This window comes from Chiloscyllium punctatum, chromosome 8 (genome assembly GCF_047496795.1).
Source record: "Chiloscyllium punctatum isolate Juve2018m chromosome 8, sChiPun1.3, whole genome shotgun sequence".
NCBI lineage: Eukaryota > Metazoa > Chordata > Chondrichthyes > Orectolobiformes > Hemiscylliidae > Chiloscyllium > Chiloscyllium punctatum.
In genome coordinates, this window is record NC_092746.1 from 111,838,132 (window position 1) to 111,862,018 (window position 23,887).

A 23,887-nucleotide genomic window follows, 5' to 3' on the forward strand; every position below is an offset into this window, starting at 1 on the left:
AAAGCATGCATTCGGCAAGTGCATTTCGAAAAAGTCTTTCACGGTCATCATTTGTTTATAGTGGAGTTTAAAATCAGTGGTCTTCTATGATGAGGAGAATTGTGAATCCTTCAGATTCTCTTTCCCAGGGCGAATGGCGGAGGCAGGTTTATTTCATACTTTTAAGGCACAGGTTGTCAGTTCTTGGCTAACAAGGAAATCAAAAGATACATACGACACTTTAGGTTGGCAATCCTGGGGCAGGGGTGGAGTAATTTCCCTCTCAGGGACAAACATTCCAATGGAAGATTTTCATCACTCATTACAAGGAAGTTGTCCAACGTGTTGGGTGCATGAGTCGGGGTAAATATAGGGTAAGGGAATGGGTCTGGGTGGGTTACTCTTTGGAGGGTCGGTGTGGACTTGTTGGGCCAAAGGGCCTGTTTCCACACTGTAAGGAATCTAATTCTAATCTAATCAAAATGCAACATTTTTCAGAAAACTTGTCAACAAATGTTTCTCCATTCTCAATACTTGTAGCGCACATACTTTCACTTGGTGAGCAATACAATAAGCAGGCACCCAACTGACAGCAAAATATAACGGCCAATGGAAATCTGAAATAAACACTGAAGGAACAGTCTGGCAGCAGCTGGGGAGAGAGAGAAAAACACAGAAAAACACAGTTTTCCAGTCTGGTAGGATGGTCCTTCAGAACTTACCCTAGGTCAACTTTCTCCTCCCCAGTTGAGGAAGGTCATGGTATCCACCAAATCCATAAAAGAAAATATTTAATCATCAAAACAGGGGAAAAAGAGACAGAAATAAGCCATTCAAGCCCTTGAGGGACATTAGAATTGACTGTATCTATTTTGTACCTTAATTCCATTTCCCCTTGTTGCCCTTATTAAACAAAAACATTGCTAGAGCCATCAAAACTTAAATTGCCCCACTCAGAGGGAATCAGAGCTACATTTCCTCTAGCCTTCCTGTGAAAACGTGCTTCTGATTTCTTTCTTAAAAGACCCAACTCTGATTGTAAGATGTCCCCCTCCTCTAGATTCTCTCTTTCCAGGGAGAATGTTTGCTTAAATACTGAATCCTGGCTTTATTTCCAAAAAGCTCAATTGGTTAACCTTTTAAAACTTCCCAAACTCAGAATACAAAGTTATAGACCAATTGTAAAAGGTTAAATTCTAAATGATACCCCTCGATCTTTTCCAAGATGAATCATAGTACTACTGCTGGTGCCTGCACATCAGGGCATCATTTTGTAGCCCAATCCCCTTGATTTCAAGGCCATCCTTCCATTCAGCTTTATAATACTTCCCAAACAGAAAAAGGCATGGCCGAATCAGTCTCCTATGAAAAAGACAATTTCTCACAAAATTGATGCAAATGTAATTTTAAAAAAATTAAGATGAACAAAGATTATCAGATGTAGGTAGACAATAGACAATAGGTGCAGGAGTAGACCATTCTACCCTTCGAGCCTGCACCACCATTCAATTTGATCATGGCTGATCATCCTTAATCAATATCCTGTTCCTGCCTTATCTCCATAACCCTTGATTTCACTATCCTTGAGAGCTCTATCCAACTCTTTCTTAAATGAATCCAGAGACTGGGCCTCCACTGCCCCCTGGGGCAGAGCATTCCACCCAGCCACCACTCTCTGGGTGAAGAAGTTTCTCCTCATATCTGTCCTAAATGGTCTACCCCGTATTTTTAAACTGTGTCCTCTGGTTCGGCACTCACCCATCAGCGGAAACATGTTTCCTGCCTCCAGAGTGTCCAATCCTTTAATAATCTTATACACCTCAATCAGATCTCCTCTCAGTCTTCTAAACTCAAGGGTATACAAGCCCAGTCGCTCCAGTCTTTCAGTGTAAAGTAATCCTGCCATTCCAGGATTGACCTCGTGAACCTACGCTGCACTCCCTCAATAGCCAGAATGTCTTTCCTCAAATTTGGAGACCAGAACTGCACACAATATTCCCGGTGTGGTCTCACCAGGGCCCTGTACAGCTGCAGAAGAACCTCTTTGCTTCTATACTCAATCCGTCTTGTTATGAAGGCCAGCATGCTATTAGCTTTCTTCACTGTACCTGCATGCTTACCTTCATTGACTGGTGTACAAGAACACCCAGATCTCTTTGTACTGCCCCTTTACCTAATCTGATTCCATTGAGATAGTAATCTGCCTTTGTTCTTGCCACCAAAGTGGATAACCATACATTTATCCACATTAAACTGCATCTGCCATGCATCTGACCACTCACCTAACTTGTCCAGGTCACCCTGTAATCTCCTAACATCCTCATCACATTTCACCCTGCCACCAAGCTTAGTATCATCAGCAAATTTGCTAATGTTATTACTATATCATAAACATATATTGTAAAAAGCTGCGGTCCCACTACCGATCCCTGCGGTACCCCACTGGTCACTGCCTGCCATTCCGAAATTGAGCCGTTTATCACTACTCTTTGTTTCCTATCGGCCAACCAACCTCCAATCCAAGTTCGTACTTTGCCCCCAATACCATGCACCCTAACTTTGCTCACTAACCTCCTATGTGGAACTTTATCAAAAGCTTTCTGAAAGTCCAGGTACACTACATCTACTGGATCTCCCTCGTCCATCTTCAGAGTTACATCCTCAAAAAAATTCCAGAAGATTAGTCAAGCATGATTTCCCTTTCATAAATACATGCTGACTCTGACCTATCCTGTTACTACTATCCAGATGTGTCGTAATTTCATTCTTTATAATAGACTCCAGCATCTTTCCCACCACTGAGGTCAGACTAACTGGTCTATAATTTCCTGCTTTCTCTCTCCCACCTTTCTTAAAAACTGGTACAACATTAGCCTCCCTCCAATCTGCAGGAACTGATCCTGAATCTATCGAACTCTGGAAAATAATCACCAATGCATCCACGATTTCTTGAGCCACCTCCTTCAGTACCTGGGATGTAGACCATCAGGCCCCGAGGACTTATCAACCATTAGACCTAACAGTCTCTCCAACACCAATTCCTGGCAAATATAAATTCCCTTAAGTTCCGGACCTTCAGCCAGTGTTACCTCAGGGAGATTGCTTGTGTCTTCCCCAGTGAACAATTGCCCGAAAAGTCGATTTCGAAGCTACTTGGATACTGCCTGAACTGCTGTGCTCTTCCAGCACCACTAATCCAGAAACAGATCTGAAGTACCAATTCAATTCTTCTGCCATTTCTTTGTTCCCTGTAATATATTCCCCTGTTTCTGTCTTCAAGGGCCCAATTTTAATCTTAACCATTTTTTTGCCTTTCACATACCTACAAAAACTTTTACTATCCTCCTTTATTTTATTGGCCAGTTTACCTTCATTTTTTCTCTGTGTATTTCCTTCTTAGTAATCCTAAAGTTAAGACGTCACAAACAATTCAACTGTGTTCTTATTGAATGTTCCTATGTTCATTGGAAAATTAATTGAAACCGTTTTCAAAGCTAGATGTAATAAATCCGGTAGTTTTAAGCGCCAGTAAAAAAAAAGTTTAAAAAAACAAGTCAAAGCTGCCGCATTGTCACAGAACACAATTGACACACCAATGCTGGAGGGAAGGAAATCTTGGCTTGACCTTCCCATAACCCTACCCTCATAATGTTCTTTGAAGGTGGCCCATGGTCCACTGTCTCTGAATAACTAGAGAGATGGACAATAAATGTGATATTCCAAATATCCATCATGCTTCGAGGGCAATTTTTTATGACCCCTTTATAAACAATGGAGCAGAAGGGAGCAGGGACGAGTTTAAAAAACATATTGCTGAGACTACAATACAAGACAAGCAGAGAGAGAGCTGAGAACAATCTTTTTCTTAATAGCTAAGGGTGACTTAAGAGAATTGAGGGAGGCAACCCAAGGTGCAGTACATATAATTGAATGGCCTACCATCTATAGTTCCAAAAAGGCACCAAGAAGGTAATTGCATGAATGAATAGCAGTAGATAGGGGTAGGAATGGAGGCTAATGCATGAACACACTGTTAAATGAATATTAATAGTTTTCAATTCAAATGTGCAGCTATTACAGTAATCACACAACAGTTTAATTCTACTACAGATTTTATTACCTCCTTCTATAATTTGAAAAATACCATTAATTGACTCTAATGGAGCTGAGATACCTTATATTTTCCTTACTTTCACTTACAGGACAAAGTAAACTATGCATTTAAGTCAATTTCCGTTCCATTATAACACATCACTAACATTCCTCTATTAAGAGATAAGGAGCAAATTTGAATAAAGCAAAACCCTGGGCAGATTCAAACCGTAAATAAAATGGTCACTAATAATGAATTAAAGAACAGGTAAAGCGCTGAAGAGGCCATTCATCCTATTTTATTCATGCCAGCTCTCTATGAAAGCATTACATCTCTTGCTACTACATCCTCTATTCCCCATAGCCCCATATCTCTTCTTCATATTCAGGTAATTATACAATTCTCTTTTGAAAGTCACAATTGGATCTGACTACACCCCTCAAATTCCTGTCCAAGCCACTCACCATCCTGACTTTGAAATATACCTTCACTGTCACTGGATTAAAATCCTGGAATTCCCTCCCTAATGGCATTGTGGGTCAACCCACAGCAGGTGGACTGCAGTGGTTCAAGTGGCCATGCTAAATTGCCCATAGTGTTAGGTGTATTAGTCAGAGGGAAATGGGTCTGGATGGGTTACTCTTCAGAGGGTCTGTGTGGACTGGTTAGGCCGAAGGGCCTATTTCCACACTGTAGGGAATCTAATCTAATCCTAGCAGGTCTGGCAGCATCTGTGGCCCAGCCAGCAACACTGACATCCCACAGATGAACAAAGTAAACAAAACACTCCCAGGCAATGCATTCCACAGCAGAAACTCTCACTAAAAACTTTGGTTGTTTCGTGTCTTCTCTGGTTCTTCTGCCAATTGCTTTAAATCAGAATCGTCATGTTCTTGACTCTTTCCCCAGTGTGAGCTGCTTCTCACTATCCCTCTGCCTAGACCCCTCATGAGGTTGAACATCAGGTTCCCTGATGATTTTCGCTTCCCTAAGCAAGTCTCCCCAGCTTCTCCAGTTGACCCTCATTAGTTAAGTTGATCATTGACAGAACCATTCTCACAAATTGTCTCTGCACTGTTTCCAATGCAGCACAATTCTAGCAAGGCTGCAAAATTCACCTTCACCAGGCTCTAAGTCAATTAATAGACCTGGTTCCCAATCTGCCCTTGGGGAACTTCCTCAGCAGCATTTTATATCTCTCCCCCACATCCACTGCCTGAAACCCTCACCTCCACCCCATCCTTACAGGGTCAGGAGAATCCAGTCCATGCTTGTGTGCAAATGAAGAAGGTCGAAGCATTTTAATGAAGACCAAAGTCAGGGATGACATTTGCAAGAGGCTTGTAAGGAAAAGAGCCAGAGGTTTGGGAGTAATGGAGAAATTGAGGGAGTCTTAAAGACATACAGATCTACTATTGTGTCCATGCCTGTCAAAAACAACTACCTAATTATTCTGTTCCCATTTTCCAGCAATTACCCTCTTGCCTAGTGCATCTTGGCATTGCAAGTACACAGCATAATACTTCTTAAATGTTACAAAGGTTTCTGCCTCTACCATCCTCACAGGCAGTGAGTTGCAGGCCCCCAACACCCTCTGGGTGAAAAGGATTTTATCTCACATCCTCTCGAAATGTTCTACCCCCTATCTTAAATCTATGTCACAAAAACAGAAATTGTTGGCGAATTTCGGGTGGCATGGTGGTTCAGTGGTTAGCACTGCTGCCTCACAGCACCAGGGTCCCAGGTTCAATTCCAGCCTGAGGTGACTGTCTGTCTGTGTGGAGTTTGCACATTCTCCTGGTGTCCGCTTGGGTTTCCTCTGGGTGCTCCGGTTTCCTCCCACAGTCCAAAGATGTGCAGGTTTGGTGAATTGGCCATGCTAAATTGCCCATAGTGTTAGGTGTATTAGTCAGAGGGAAATGGGTCTGGGTGGGTTACTCTTCGGAGGATCTGTGTGGACTGGTTAGGCCAAAGGGCCTGTTTCCATACTGTAGGGAATCTAATCTAACCTCAGCAGGTCTGGCAGCATCTGTGGGAAGAAAGTGGAGTAAATCTTTTGAGTCCAGTGACTCAATGAAGGATGGGCCACTTTGGAGAGCCTGTGCTGAAATTTGATTTGTTTTTATTTGATTTATTATTTCACACATGCGCAGGTACAGTGAAATGTTTTGTGTGAAATACAGGCAGATCATACTTTACAGTCGGTTCTGCTAATACACGTGTTTCTTCAATGCGAATTGATCACAACATAGAACATAGAACATAGAACATAACAGCGCAGTACAGGCCCTTCGGCCCTCGATGTTGCGCTGCCCTGTCATACTAATCTAAAGCCCATCCCACCTACACTATTCCATGTACGTCCATTTGCCTGTCCAATGACGACTTAAATGCACTTAAACTTGGCGAATCTACTACCGTTGCAGGCAAAGCATTCCATACCCTTACTACTCTCTGAGTAAAGAAATGAATGAAGAATTTAGACCATTATTTGCAGAATTTAAACTTTCCTTACCTGTATTGGCTATGTCATGATTCCAGCCCCATTAGTTTAAATGGCGTGGTTAGTATGCGATTTTCTTATAATGCAGTATTGCGTGGGAATGGAACTATCTCATTATATCAGAACTGACTAATAGGCGGCTGCAGAGAAGATGCACAAAGAGTCAGATTAACTTTAAATTTATAATTTGAGAGGGCCGGTCAGAAGTTGAAGAACAGCGGGAAAGAAGGCGTTCATGAATCTGTTGGGACATGTATTTAAGCGGTTGGAAGTGATTATGACCAAATTATAATACAACTTTGATGATGTTGGCTGCCTTCCCGAGGCCATGAGAAGTATAGATGGAAGGTTGGCTTGCGTGATGGACTGGGTTGCGTTCATAACACTCTAGTTTCATACACTCCTGGACAGAGCAGTTACCATACCGAGCCGTGATGCATCTGGATGGAATGCTTTCTATGGTGCATTTATAAAAATTGGTAAGAGTCTTTACAGACATGCTGAATTTCCTGCCTATCCGTGCTTTGTTGTGCTTTCTTGACCATCACATCAACCTGTATGCACCAGGACAGATTGTTAGTGACTGTCACTCCTAGAAACTTGACGTTCTTGACCGTATTGATCTCAGCCCCAATGATGTAGATGTTCCTTCCATCTTGCTTTCCAAAGTCAATGAGCAGCTCTTTCATTTTGCTGACATCGAGGGAGAGATTGTTACCTTTACACCATGCCACTAGGCCAAACCACCAGGCCAATCCTAACCCCTGTGAAACCTTCTTCCAGCCTGAATAATAGCCATTAACCATTCCTATTGCTCAGCCAGTTTAACCTCCACATTGATACTGTCCTTTTTATTCCATGATCTATGGATTTCCTCACCAGTCTATTGTGTGACACTGGATTGAATGCCTTTTGCAAGTCCATGTACACTACAACACTACTTGTCCTCATTAACCCTCTCTGTCACCTCTTCAAAAAGCTTCAGCAAGTGCTCTAGCTACCAAAAGCCCCAAAGAACCATTCACAATAATGTTGCAAGCTTTCAGACCCACATAGATCCAAGCTCAGACAATGTGTGCAAGGATCAGGATATTTAAGAGACCCCTAGCTCAAGATTAACAGAACCACATGGGGAAGAAATCAATCTCCCTGACTCTTTTGCAGTGCCCACTCAATAGGCTCAATGCAAATATTTTGCTGACTCACTTACCAGTGAAATGAGACTTTGCCTCCACTATTTTTCGTTCTGTACTCAAGTTACATAGAACTGTATAAAATGTACAATGCAGAAGTAGGCCATTCAGCCCAACTGAAGGATGTTGTGAAACTTGAAAGGGTTCAGAAAAGATTTACAAGGATGTTGCCAGTTTGGAGTATTTGAGCTATAGGGAGAGGCTGAACAGGCTGAGGCTGTTTTCCCTGGAGCGTCAGAGGCTGAGGGGTGACCTTATAGAGGTTTACAAAATTATGAGGGGCACGGATAGGGTAAATAGACAAGGTCTTTTCCTTGGAGTGGAGGAGACCTGAACTGGAGGGCATAGGTTCAGGGTGAGAGGGGAGAGATATAAAAGAGACCTAAGGTGCAACTTTTTCACGCAGAGGGTGGAGCGTGTGTGGAATGAGCTGCCAGAGGATGTGGTGGAGGCTGGTACAATTGCAACATTTGAAAGGCACCTGGATGGGTATATGAATAGGAGGGGTTTGGAGGGATATGGGCCAGATGCTGGCAGGTGGGACGAGATTGGGTTGGGATATCTAGTCGGCATTGACGAGTAAGTCTGAAGGGTCTGTTTCCGTGCTGTACATCTCTATGACGATGACTCTATGGTCTATGCTTGTATTTATGCTCCACATGGCCCTTCATCCCCCTTATGCCAATTAACCTAAATAGCACATCCTATTGGCTGTTGATACAGATATAATAAACAAAAGCATGAGTAAGTATTCCATCCCTTCAAAGCTGCACCAGCATTCAATGAGACAATGGCTGATATTCTAATTCAACACAGTGGAGGTGGCATGGTGGCTCAGTGCTGCCTCACAGCTCTGGGGATCTGGTTTCAATTCCACACTCTGGTAGTGGTGCATGGAGATTGCATATTCCCCCTGTCGGTTTCGTCCGGTTTTCTCCCCCAGTCCAAAGACGTGCAGGCTAGGTGGAGTGCGAAGGAAAATGCAGGAATGGGGTGACTCTGGGTGGGATGCTATTCAGAGAGTCAGTGTGGGCTGAATGGCCTATCCCCACACTGTAGGGATTCTGTAACACTATTTTCCGGCACAATCCCTGTTTCCTTTGATGTTTTTAATAATAGAGTTCCATTAGTATCAGTCTCGAGCATACTGCACAAACCTGTGGGTCAGAGAATTCCAAAGATTCCTCAGAGTGAAGAAATTGCTCCTCAGTGGCTTAGCCTTTTTACTGAGAGTGCTTTCCTTGGTTCTAGACCCACAGCCCCATAACCTAACACATCCCGAGTGGATCCAACCTGTCAAGCCCTGGAAGCGTTTTGCATTTTTCAGTGAGATCAACCCTCATTCACCTGAACTCCAGAGAATGTAGGCCCAGTCTGTTTAACCTTCCCTCAGCAGGCCATCCCTCCATGCTGAAATAAATTTGGTGAAACTTTGTTGGATTTCCCCTTACGCAGTCATCATCCAGTGTCTATTTTATGTTTGGTACCGTAGCTATTTGTGGTGACAGCAAAACTAAACACAGTGGGCCCAACAGATTTCTTCTGATGTCTTCTTTATAGCTGAAGTTCTTTAATCTTTGTGAATCTCCTCAGGGAGATTACCAAATGCTGCCAATTGCTTACAGGGTCTAAGCTGACAAGGAATATATCTGATAACATAAAGGAAAATCAAGACGAAATGGTGCGGCCTAGGGGATCAGTGCATTTGAGGCCTTGATGTTAAATTCAAAAGGGACCTAATATAGTAGTGTAAGACTGCTATACCTTAAGTTCATGATCTTAGGAGGGAATAGGGCTGTATGGGAGGCACATTGAAAAGCAGAAAGCTTGTATGTTCAAGTGAAGCATCTAATTTAAAGAATACCTGTTACCTGTTCAGAAATGAAATGAGGGGCATGGATAGGGTGAATAGCCATATTCTTATTCCCAGGGTAGGGGAGTCCAATACTAGAGGGCATAGGTTTAAGGTAAGAGGGGAAAGATTTAAAAAGGGAGCTAAGGGACAACTTTTTCACACAGAGCGTGGTGCATCTATGGAACAAGCTACCAGAGGAGGGGGTGGAGGCTGGTATAATTACAATATTTAAAGGGCATCTGGATGGTTACATGAATTGGAAGAGTTTAGAGGGATGTGGGCCAACCTCTGACAAATGGGACTAGATTAATTTATGATATCTGGTCAGCATGGACGGTTTGGATCAAAGGGTCAGTTTCCATGCTGTACATCGCGATGATTCTATGACTCATTTGGAATAATCACAAATGTTGAAAATACCCCTTGGCACCAGCATTCTATTGGCTTGTTTTAGGGGAGGATAGATAGAATATGTGTAACTTGGAGAAGGGAGTAGGACAGGTGGATTCTAAATGAGAGACAATAAGTACACATGACAAGAACCTTCTCATTGCTTTGTATAAGCTGCGCTGGTTAAATCGGAGTTGGAGTGGAGCTGGAGTGTTGACGCCCCAGTGGTATTGTCACTGGACTGGTAATCTAGAATATTGCTCCTGGGGGGTCTGGGTTCAAATCCCACCACGTTATGTGGTGGTGTTAGAACTCAATAAAAGGCTAATGATGACCATGAAACCACTGTCAATTATTACATTCACTTATCTGGTACACTGATACTCTTTAGGGAAGTGAACTGCTCTCGTTAGCTGGTCTGGTCTACATGTGACTCCAGATACAATGTATTTGACTCTTTACTGCCATCTGAAATGGCCTAGCGCATCAATTATATCAACTGATGGGAAGGAAAATATCGGTGGTAAACACCATCCTGTCGACTTTGCAAAGTCCTCCTCACTAACATCTAGGATCTAGTGTCAAAATTGGGAGAACTATCACACAGGCTGGTCAAGCAACAGCCAACATCGTTATACTCACAGAATCATACATTACAGCCAATATCTCAAACAACACCATCACCAAACCTCATTGATGCCAGGGCTACTCAGCTCCTGTCCGCATTACTGCCTCAGTTCAAGCAAAAGAGCTGAATTCCAGAGGTGAGGAGAGAGTGACAGCCTTTGACATCAAGGCTATATATGACCGAGTGTAGCATCAAAGATCTTAAGTGAAACTGGAATCACAGGGAAAACTCTCTACTGGTTGGAATCCTGGGTGGCACGTGGGAAGATAGATGTGATTGTTAGAGGTCAGTCATCTCAGCTCCAGGACATCGCTGCAGGAGTTCTTCAGAGTACTGTCCTCGGCCCAACCTTAGCTGTTTCATCAATGACCTTCCCTCCATCATTAAGTCAGCAGTGGGGATGTTTGCTGATGATTACACAATGTTCATCACAATTCCGAGACTGAAACAGTCCATGTTCAAATGTAACAAGATCTGGACAATATTCAGGCTTGGGCTGACAAGTAATATTTGTGCCACATAAATACCAGGCAATGAATATCTTCAATAAGAGACAATCTAACCACCGTTCCTACAAATCAATTGCATTACAATCTGTGCATCCCCCTTTATCAACGTCCTGGGGGTCACCCTCTACCAGAATTCACTGTACTCACCACATAAACACAGTGGCTATAAGAGCAGGTCAGAGGCAAGGAATACTGTGGCAAGTAACTCACCTCCTGACTCCCAAAGCCTGTCTGTCATAGACACGACAGACCTCATGCTGCAGCTGTACAAAACTCTAGTGCGGCCGCACTTGGAGTATTGCGTACAGTTCTGGTCACTGCATTATTGGAAGGATGTGGAAAGGGTGCAAAGGAGGTTTACTAAGATGTTGTCTGGTATGGAGAGAAGGTCTTATAAGGAAAGACTGAGGGACCTGAAGCTGTTTTTATTCGAGAGAAGAAGGTTGAGAGGTGACTTAATTGAGACATATAAGATAAACAGAGGGTTAGATAGGGTGGACAGGGAGAGTCTTTTTCTCGGATGGTGATGGCTAGCATGCGGGGACATAGCTTTGAATTGAGGGATAATAGATCTAGGACAGATGTCAGAGATAGTTTCTTTACTCAGAGAGGAGTAGGGGTGTGGAACGCACTGCCTGCAACAGTAATAGACTTGCCAACTTTAAGGGCATTTAAATGGTCATTGGATAGGCATATGGATGAGAATGGAATAGTGTAGGTTAGATGGGCTTCAGATTGGTTTCACAGGTTGGTGCAACATAGAGGGCCGAAGAGCCTGTACTGTGCTGTAATGTTCTATGTTCTATGTCAGGAGTGTGATTGAATATTCCCCAAAGTCCTGAATGAGTGCAGCTCCAACAACAGTCAAGAAGCTTGGCACCATCCAAGACAAAGCAGCCTGCTTGATTAGCACCACATCCAAAACATCCATGACTTCTACCTGCTCAGTCACAGCAGTGTGTACCATCTACAAGATGCACTGCAAAAATTGACCAAACATCCTTAGGCAACTCTTTACAAACCCACAGACCCTTCTATCTAGAAGGACAAGGGAAGCAGATACTTGGAAACACCACCAAGTTCCCCTCCAATCCACTCACCATCCTGACTTGGGAATATATTGTCATTCCATTCCTGTCACTGGGTCATAATGCTGGAATTCGCTCTCAAAAGGCATCGTGGGTCTATCTAAAGCACATGGGCTGAAGCAATTCAAGAAGGCAGCTCACTACCACCTCCTTAGGGGCAAAGCAGGATGGGAAATAAATGTTCGCATTTCAGTTGGATATTTATGTCAGAACAGAGATTGAACTCTTTTAGGATTTAGACTCTGAACTACTTTCATATTTTACAGCTATCAAGAGAGTACTTTGTTTCTGTAGTGAGTGGAACTTTTTTTAGGGAAAGACTATAGCAGAGAGGTATCAGAAAGTATTCTAACTCAAACTTGTACAAAGTAATTAAGTAATTAATTAACTAAGCAGAGATGGCTGGGCAGGTGATGTGCTGTAGCTGTATGATGTTGGAGCTGGCTGATCCCATTGTGAATGGCAGTGACCACATCTGCAGCAAGTGTTGGTTGCTGGAAGAACTCCGGATCAGAGTTGATGATCTGGAATCTGAGCTTCAAACACTGCGGCACATCCAGGAGGGGGAGAGTTACCTGGACGCTTTGTTTCAGGAGGCAGTCACACCTGGGAGATTAAGTAATTCACATTCAGCTAGTGATCAGGCTCATCAGAGTGTGACTGTGAGTGAGGCAGGTATGGGGAACCTGAGTTCAGGAGTGCAGGAGCCTCAGCCCTTGACCTTGTCCAACAGGTACGAGATTCTTGCTCCCTGTACGGATGAGGAAAAGGGCTCTGGACAGGATGAGCCAACTGACCAAGGCACCATGGTGCAGAAGGCCATTCAAGAGGGGGGAGTTAATAGACAAGTAGTGGTTATAGGGGATTCTATAATTAGGGGGACAGATAGTATCCTTTGCAAGCCAGATCGGGAGTCTCACATGGTGTGTTTCCTGCCCGGTGCCAGGGTGCGGGACATCTCCGACTGGCTTGAAAGGATATTGGAGCGGGAGGGGGAGGATCCAGTTGTTGTGATCCACATTGGGACTAACAACATAGGCAAGGCTAGGGTGGAGGACCTGTTTGGGGATTACGAAGCACTAGGCAGGAAATTGAAGCACAGGTCCTCAAGGGTCATAATCTCTGGATTACTGCCCAAGCCACGTGCCAATTGGCATAGGGACAAGAAAATTAGGCAAGTAAACACGTGGCTAAGGGATTGGTGTGGGAAAGAGGGATTCCACTTCATGGGGCATTGGCATCAGTTTTGGAACCGGGGGGATCTGTACCATTGGGACGGACTCCACCTGAACCAATCAGGTACCAATGTTCTAGCGAAGAGGATAAATAGGGTGGTCAGTAGGACTTTAAACTTCTGAGTTGGGGGGAAGGGAAAGTGAAAGCGACAGGGAGTATGGCGCTAAATGGAAAGATAAGCAGCAGGATAGCACGTGTCCAGGCGGATTTAAAATTGAGGCAGACTGGGAATGCAGTAAAAAGCAAGGATAACTTAGGACATCATATGACTTCCAATATCTCTAATGATAAGAAAGTTAGCATTAAGGCACTTTACTTGAATGCTCGTAACATTTGTAACAAAGCAGATAAACTAATGGCACAGATCATAGTGAATCATTATGATGTGGTTGGCATCACAGAGACTTGGTTACAGGGGGGTCAGGACTGGCAGTTAAACCTCGAAGGATTTTCAACTTATCGAAACGACAGGGAGGTCGGCAGAGGGGGTGGGGTTGCCTTGTTAGTTAAGAACAAAATTAAGTCTATGGCACTGAATGACATAGCGTCAGATGACGTGGAGTCTGTGTGGATGGAATTGAGGAACCACAAAGGCAAAAAAAACATAATTGGAGTTGTGTACAGACCTCCTAACAGTGGTCAGGACCAGGGATGCAACATGTACTGGGAAATAGAGAAGGCATGTCAGAAAGGCAAGGTCACAGTGATCATGGGGGACTTCAATATGCAGGTGGACTGGGTAAATAATGTTGCCAGTGGATCCAAAGAAAGGGAATTCATGGAATGCTTACAGGATGGATTTTTGGAACAGCTTGTCATGGAGCCCACAAGGGAGCAGGCTATTCTGGACCTAGTGCTTTGCAATGAACCAGACTTTATAAAAAATCTTAAAGTAAGGGAAGTTAGGAAGCAGCGATCATAATATGGTAGAGTTCAGTCTGCAGTTTGAAAGAGAGAAGGCAAAATCGGATGTAATGGTGTTACAGTTAAATAAAGGTAATTATGAGGGCATGAGAGAGGAACTGACAAAAATAGACTGGAAGCAGAGGTTAGCGGGGAAGACAGTAGAGCAAAAATGGGAGGGGTTTGTGGGTATAATTGAGGACACTGTACAGAGGTTCATCCCCAAGAAAAGAAAGATTTTCCAGGGAGGGATTAGACAGCCATGGCTGACAAAGGAAGTCAGGAAATGTATATAAAGAAAAAGAGAGATCCTATAAAGTGGGAAATCAGAAGATTGGGAAGGCTACAAAAACAAACAGAGGATAACAAAGAGAGTAATAAGAAAGAAGAGGATCAAATATGAAGGTAGGCTAGCCAGTAATATTAGAAATGATAGTAAAAGTTTCTTTCAATACATAAGAAACAAATGACAGGCAAAAGTAGACATTGGGCCACTTCAAACTGATGCTGGAAGCCTAGTGATGGGAGATAAGAAAATAGCAGGAGAACTTAACAAGTAAGTGGAAGACATGAGTAATATCCCAACAATTAAAGGGAGTCAGGGGGCTGAGTTGAGTTTGGCTGCCATTACAAAAGAGATAGTGCTAGAAAAGCTAAAAAGTCTTAAAATTGATAAATCTCCTGGCCCCGATGGGATGCATCCTAGAGTTCTGAGAGAGATGGCTGAGGAAATAGCGGAGGCATTGGTTGAGATCTTTCAAGAGTCACTGGAGTCAGGAAAAGTCCCGGATGATTGGAAGATCGCTGTTGTAACCCCCTTGTTCAAGAAAGGATCAAGACAAAAGATGGAAAATTATAGGCCAATTAGCCTAACCTCGGTTGTTGGTAAAATTCTAGAATCCATCATTAAGGATGAGGTTTCTAAATTCTTAGAAGAGCAGAGTCTGATTAGAATAAGTCAATATGGGTTTAGTAAGGGGAGGTCATGCCTGACAAACCTGTTGGTATTCGTTGAAGAGGTGACAAGTAGGTTAGACCTGGGAAACCCAGTGGATGTGGTCTATCTAGACTTCCAAAAGGCCTTTGATAAGGTGCCTCATAGGAGGCTGCTGAGCAGGGTGAGGGCCCATGGTGTTCGAGGTGAGCGACTGGGATGGATTGAGGATTGGCTGTCTGACAGAAGGCAGAGAGTTGGGATAAAAGGTTCTTTTTCGGAATGGCAGCTGGTGACGAGCGGTGTCCCACAGGGTTCAGTATTGGGGCCACAGCTGTTCGCATTATATATTAATGATCTGGATGAAGGGACTGGGGGCATTCTAGCAAAGTTTGCAGATGATACGAAGTTAGGTGGACAGGCAGGTAGTACTGAGGAAGTGGGGAGGCTGCAGAAGGATCTAGACAGTTTGGGAGAGTGGTCCAGGAAATGGCTGATGGAATTCAATGTGAACAAATGCAAGGTCCTGCACTTTGGCAAAAAGAATAAAAGCATAGACTACTTTCTAAACGGTGAGAAAATTCATAAAGCCAAAGTACAAAGGGATCTGGGAGTGCTAGTCGAGGATTCTCTAAAGGTCAATATGCAGGTTGAGTCTGTGATCAAGAAAGCAAATGCAATGTTGTCACTTATCTCAAGAGCGTTGGAATATTAAAGCACCGTTGTGCTACTGAGAATTTATAAAGCTCTGGTTAGGTCCCATTTGGAGTACTGTGTCCAGTTTTGGTCCCCACACCTCAGGAAGGACATACTGGCACTGGAACGTGTCCAGCGGAGATTCACATGGATGATCCCTTGAATGGTTGGTCTAACATATGAGGAACGGTTGAGGATCCTGGGATTGTATTCATTGGAGTTTAGAAGATTAAGGGGAGATCTAATAGAGACGTACAAGATAATACATGGCTTGGAAAGAATGGATGCTAGGAAATTGTTTCTGTTAGGTGAGGAGACTAGGACCCGTGGACACAGCCTTAGAATTAGAGGGGGTAAATTCAGAACAGAAATGTGGAGACATTTCTTCAGCCAGAGAGTGGTGGGCCTGTGGAATTCATTGCCGCAGAGTGCAGTGGAGGCCGGGGCGCTAAATGTCTTCAAGGCAGATATTGATAGATTCTTGTTGTCTCGAGGAATTAAGAGCTACGGGGAGAATGCGGGTAAGTGGAGTTGAAATGCCCATCAGCCATGATTGAATGGCGGAGTGGACTCGATGGGCCGAATGGCCTTACTTCCACTCCTCTGTCTTAAGGTCTTATGGTCTTATGGAACCAGGTAGATCTCGTTGACTATCAGATCTTTGATTGGTGCTGTAAACCTGGGCCACCTGGGAGGCCCTGGCTGACAGATATAAACAGGGGACTGTGTCCTACACCTGCACTCACACAACATGGGTGCCGGTTGTGTTGGGGTTAAAATACATGCATATATAGAGGATTCAGAAAAAATATATATATAAACAGGAGATTCAGAATCTCCTCAGTTCAGGCAACTGAATCTGAGCTGTGTACTACACAAGTAAATAAAGTGTGACTTGGTGAAGAATACCTGCCCCTGTGCAGTTATTTCAGTTTCACAAATGTACAACAATACAGATGCTGTGAAATCTGAAATACTGAAAACATTAGTGTTAAATGTCAATTATAGTTGCTGTAAATTTTATTTCTGAGTGATACAGGTATGGTTCTGTATTTAAACTGTTCATTTATACAAATAAAATATCTTCGAACTTCCGACAACTTTCAATGTTCTGCTCGGACACGAGTTTCATTATTGTGAATTTGTTGTAATGCGATTGACGAATTGGGAGCACTGTTTTTGAAGCGCTAATGTTTAAAATGCGTGTTGGCTGTAACACAATTACTTCGCCAACACTTTATGTGCTGTTCCTTTAGCGTGATTTTTCTATAACATGGGGTTGCACAACAATGCAACCATCGCATTATAGAAGAACTACCTGTACACATAATCCCAGCTAGGGTCAAAATGTCTAGCCTCTGGAAAATTTTACTGTCTTGAGAATGAGGAATCTGTCACTTGACTCACTTGCTCAATTCACAGGCTAAAGCAATGCAGCACTGTACAGGAATTTATGATCAGACAAGCTTAATCAAAGACTACTCCCAGGAAAAAGGGCAGCAGTTGTGGAGGGCACAAAGTTTCAAATTGAGACTTTCCATCTGAACTTCAATGTTTCGCTTTTGTTGCATTGTAACATCCCCACGTCTATCTGAGTGTCTATTCTTAAATCTAATTCTATGTCACTCCCAATATCAAGTTTGCACTTTTACAGCACTTTGAACATAAAGAAACTGCCCGAGGTACTTCAAATAATTTGTAAGTATGAAAAATAAACTAGTTGCTGGGCCACAGTAAGAGACTAAAAGCTGAGTCAAAGCAATAAAGGCTTGAAGATGAGTTTACTGAGCTGCGTGAAGAATTGTTTAGCATCTGTGGACTCAAATATCATAAATGCATGATCTATATATCAAGTAAAATGTTTGTAGTCATTCCACTTCTCATGGTGAAATGTTAGCAACAGCAATGCCCTGAGGGGATTCCATAACAACACCATTAATTTGGACAGATGTGGTGTTATTGAAACTGAACTGCATAACACAAATTGCTAAGTTACTGACTTCAGTGAAGATTCAGACGCTGGTGTCTCAGCTAATTTGCTGAGATAGAATGACTGTTCAAATGTCAATGGCTTCCTTGAGTGTTACATTGGTAAAATTTCTGAAGAGCAACCACAAGGGCTCTGCATTGCTATTGATGTGTAGGTCTTGTATGGTATTTTGCAAAAGGTGCAGGAATCCTTCACAGCATATGTGGAAAACTCAATTAAAAAAGGATTGCAAGCTCACTCAACCACTTGTGCAATTTGTGCTGTGCAGAACCAGTCATTGATTAGAAACGGTGTAAAGGGAGATTGTTTTTGAGTGTGACGTGGGAAGCCCACACATCCTTAGATGGAGTAGGACGTGAGGACAATTCCTCTCATAAATTATATATTGCCAGGCAGGTCAGTACTCCTAGGACAAAGTGAGGACTGCAGATGATGGAGAGTCAGAGTTGAAAAGTGTGGTGCTGGAAAACCACAGCAGGTCAGGCAGCATCTGAGGAGCAGGAGAGTCAATGTTTCAGGCATAAGTCACCATTCCTGCATAAGTCCAACAAATAGCTCTGCAACTTGCCCTCACATACATCTGGTCACGTACAGCAGCAGATCCCGATAGATATGAATTTGATTAAGAATAAGGTCTGCTGCAGAAAGCTCACAATAACTCACCCATTGTCAGCAACATGTCAAATCAATCCTTTGGCTCTATCATTAAACATGGCATACATTCTGTCAACGTTTGTTGATTATGCCACCTCCAGTCCCAATGGTTTACACACATGTATTTGCAGTTGTCTTAATCTTTATGTGGTGCTACCAGATATTTTTCTTGTATATGAAAACCATGTTCCCAGGTGTAACTTCAGGTCCTCACCATCCATGCTAGATGCCGATTTGTGATAACTGATCATTTTTTTTAAAACAATTTATTTATAGGATGCAGTCGTGCCAAGATAGACAACCATTTATTGTTCGTTCCTTATTGCCAAGCAGGCAGTTGTGGGTTAACCATGTTAATATGGTTGTGAAACCACATGTAGGCTAGATCAGGACATTAGTGGACCATAAGACCATAAGACCATAAGACCATAAGACATAGGAGTGGAAGTAAGGCCATTCGGCCCATCGAGTCCACTCCGCCATTCAATCAAGGCTGATGCGCATTTCAGCTCCACTTGCCAGCGTTCTCTCCGTAGCCCTTAATTCCTCTAGACAACAAGAACCTATCAATCTCGGCCTTGAAGACATTTAGCGTCCCGGCTTCCACTGCACTCCGTGGCAATGAATTCCACAGGCCCACCACTCTCTGGCTGAAGAAATGTCTCCGCATTTCCGTTCTGAAATGACCCCCTCTAATTCTAAGGCTGTGTCCACGGGTCCTAGTCTCCTCGCCTAACAGAAACAATTTTCTAGCATCCACCTTTTCAAAGCCATGTATTATTTTGTACGTCTCTATTAGATCTCCCCTTAATCTTCTAAACTCCAACGAATACAATCCCAGTATCCTCAGCCGTTCCTCATATGCTAGACCTGTCATTCCAGGGATCATCCGTGTGAATCTCCGCTGGACACGTTCCAGTGCCAGTATGTCCTTCCTGAGGTGTGGGGACCAAAACTGGACACAGTACTCCAAATGGGGCCTAACCAGAGCTTTATAAAGTCTTAGTAGTACATCTCTGCTTTTATATTCCAACCCTCTTGAGATAAGAGACAACATTGCATTCGCTTTCTTAATCACAGACTCAACCTGCATGTTTACCTTTAGAGAATCCTCGACTAGCACTCCCAGATCCCTTTGTGCTTTGGCTTTATTAAGTTTCTCACCATTTAGAAAGTAGTCCATGCTTTTATTCTTTTTGCCAAAGTGCAAGACCTCGCATTTGTTCACGTCGAATTCCATCAGCCATTTCCTGGACCACTCTCCCAACCTGTCTAGATCCTTCTGTAGCCTCCCCACTTCCCCAGACTATCTTCTCCCCACAAGCAATGGTTTTATGGTTGTCAGTCAACCCTCAGTTGCAGATTTTCATTGGATTCACAATTCCACTACAGCAGGATTTGAACCCAGCACCTAGGTCTCCAGACTACTATAAACCAGTGATAATACCATTAGCCCTCAGCGCCACTGAATGTAGGAGTTTGAATTCAGCCACTACCGCTTCCCATTTATTGCAGGATGAGAGCATGCCAAAGTTGAAAGTATGCACAAAAAGCAAGCCTCCTCACTTTCAGAGAGTGGATGATTTCAGAGATATGTCACAATCATCAATAATCACACTGCCAGACTATGTACGTTTAAGCATATTGACAGTAGTGTTTATGGTGCAGTTATCTATCGAGGCAATATAATAGCACAATCAAAGTAAATGGGAGAATGAAAGAAATGTGTGTGCTTCAAACCAAGTATAATATAAAGCACAATGTTACCAATCTGTTCTTCCTTATTGTATGGAAAGGCATGTTTAACCATGGCACTGTGTCTCACTTTAGTTCTCTCAATACATTTGGAAATGAACACAGGGAAGTCTTTGAGTGTAATTTACAAAGAAAATTGACAGGAAAGTTAATAGCTAGCAAACATGAATCGAACTGTTGTTGACATCCCTAATTTTGTCTTTTTGTATCTTTGCCTCAGGTATATTAATAATTGCTCTGTGGTACATAACTTAAACATTGCTCAGAAGAGATTCAAAGTTGAAACTTTTCATCTTACATTTATCAGGGCAGGGATATGAAAAATATGAAAAATAAAACTTGGAAAGGGAACATCAATTCATTGGGACACAGCTGCCAAATGAGATGCAGCAGTGAACTGTCAATCTTGGTTGACTGATTACAACAGAGAGGTAAGTAGATGCTGACTGGTCAGTGTGTTGCCATGGGGAATGCACAGGGATTGGTAGTCTTTAACCTTTCCTCAATGAAGAATGTGCAATGTTTGGACAAATTCCTTTGGCCTAAGAAGAGCAGGGTCTGCTGTGCGAATACAGGTAGACAGTGGTAGATGTGCCTTCAATGGTGGCTAAGTGGTTAGCACTGCTACCTCACACAGCTGGGGATCTGGGTTCAATTCCCACTTCAGGTGACTGTCTGTGTAGAGTTTGTACATTCTCCCTGTGTCTGTGTAGGTTTCCTTTAGGTGTTCTGGTTTCCTCCCGCATTCCAAAGATGTGTATTTCAGGTGAATTGACCATGCTAAATTGCCCATAGTGTTAGATGCATTAGTCAGGGGTAAATATAGGGTAGGGAAATGGGTCTGGGTGAGTTACTCTTTGGAGGGTTGGTGCCGATTTGTTGGGCTGAAGGGCCTGTTTCCATACTGTAGGGAATCTAATCTAAAAAAACTATTTTCTTCCTACCCCTTGCAAGACTCCAACATAGACAAATGGTTTGTGGTGTTTGAATCTATGATTCCATTGAAGAATTCTTTACACGACTTAATAAAGTTGGGCTCAGACTTTACAATCAATTTAATCAATTAAACCTTGAGATTAATCTGCTCTATGTCCTCAGTGTGTTAGTTGAGACATCTACCAATGGTCTCTGCTGTTGTGTCCTACTGCATTCACTGGTTAACATACACATTGGAGTTCCTGCAGTTCCGCTCTATCGGCAAACTCATGAGCAGAACATTAGCCACCTGGCCCTGTGCAAGCTGGATAATGAAATAGGGTGTAGCAAAACTATTCTGTGTGATGATGGCTACCCTAATTAAATCACCACTCACCTTTATATTAACTATAAAACAAGAAAGAGCTTATGGCCAGCACAGTAAGTCCTGACAGGCCCACATTACCTCAAATTACACTGGAAAGGGAAGATGTCTCAAAAGTATGCATGGCAGGTGAAGCTAGCTATCCACAAATGCTGCTAATAGGAGGATACTGTTAAGCCAAAGAGATAGTTTACCTACCACACAAATAATGAATCTGGTATATAAGTTTCAGTGTGTGTATGATGCCAGGTTAGCAGGCTTTGGATCCCAATAGCTTGTGGACTATATTAAATGACATATCTCTTTGACTGTGAACAGCAGCAATGTAGTGAACAATGCTCTCACCAAGGGTTGTTTAGGTCTGTTTGCTGGATTGGCCAGTTTGGAATGGAGAGTAACAACAGTGGGGGTTCAATTCCCCCACAGGCTGAGGTTATGATGAAGAACTCTCCTCAGCCTCTCCCATCACCTGAAGTGTGGTGACTCTCAGGTTGAATTACCGCAAGTCATTTCTATCTAATGAGAGAGCAGTCCAATGGTCCAGTAGGACTGTGGTGACTTTACCTTTACCGACCATGCTTGCAGAACATCATGTTCAACATTAGATGCAAAAGTGCTATTGAACAAAGTTTCCCAACTAATTCCTCACCAAATTACACCAGAAACCAATTTACGATTATTAATTGGGGAGTGCAGTGTGATTCATTGTGCTTGCTAGAAGCTAGATATTCACATATAGGACCATGTCCTTTGTGGACAAAAGGAATTTGTCCAGGTGGTGTCCATTTTTCATTGAGGAGACTGCCAATCACTGTTGCATTCCCCATGGAAACACTCTGACCAGAGTCTACCAGCTTGAATTTAATCAGCAATCCCAGAATGATAATCAACAGTTCCTGCTGCATCCCCATGTCAACTATAACCAATACGAATAACTCCCTTCATATGCTGTATGCATTCAGCAGGCCAGGTTTGAGAGAAACAAAATTTACTTATTACCAACAGTTTCCAAATTTTACCACCCTCTGGGTGAAAATATTCTTCCTCAGATCCCCTCTAAATCTGTCTTCACCTTAAACATATGCCTTCTGGTATTAGACATGTCTGCCACAGGGAAAGATTCTCATGAATTACTCTATCAATGCCTCTCAATTTTTTTATACATCAATCAGATCCATCTCCCCGCCCTGTTCCCCACCTCCACTCCCCACTCCCCAGCCCAGCCCCAGCCTCCTCTACTCCAGAGAAAACAAACCCAGCCTATCCAGTCTCTCCTCATAACTAGAGTGAGTAGATTCTTGTGGAAGTGGTGCCAACCCAGCAGGCTGTTTTGTCCTGGATAGTGTCAAGCTTCTTGAGTGTTGTTGGAACTGCACTCATCCAGGGAAGTGGGGAGTATGCGATCACATTCCTGACTTGTGCCTTGTAGATGGTGGACAGGCTTTGGGGAGTCAGGTGGTGAGTTACTTGCCTCAGTATCCTTAGTATCTTACCTGCTCTTGTAGCCATTGTGTTTATGCAGTGAGTCCAGCTGCGATTCTGGTCAATTGTAACCCCAAGGGTGTTGCTAAAAGGGGATTCAGTGATGGTAACACCATTGAATGTCAAGGAGTGGTGGTTAGATTATCTCTTATTGGAGACGGTCATTGGATATAACTTGTCACTTGTCAGTCCAAGCCTGGATTATTGTCCAGATCTTTTTTACATTTGAACCTGAACTGCTTCAGTATCTGAGGAGTTGTGAATGGAACTGAATATTGCATAGTTATTGGTGAACATTCCCATTTCTGACCTTCTGATGGAGGGAAGGTCATTGAGGAAGCAGCTGAAGATGGTTGGGCCTTGGCTTGAGGAACTCCTGCAGAGATGTCCTGGAGCTGAGATGACTGACCTCCAACAATTACAATCAATCACCTTTCTTTGTATCAGGTATGACTCCGATCAGGGAGAGATTGCCACCTGATACCCATTGATTCCAGTTTTGCTTGGGCTCCTTGATGCTACACTCGGTCGAATGTGGCCTTGATGTCAAGGGCTGTCGTGCTCACCTCACCTCTGGAATTCAGCTCTTTAGTCCATGTTTGATCCAAAGCTGTCATGAGGTATTTTTATCACTCATCTCTCAGTGCCAACCCTTTCCTCACAGGCTCCACTCTGAGTGTGAACATGTGGTCAGTTTAG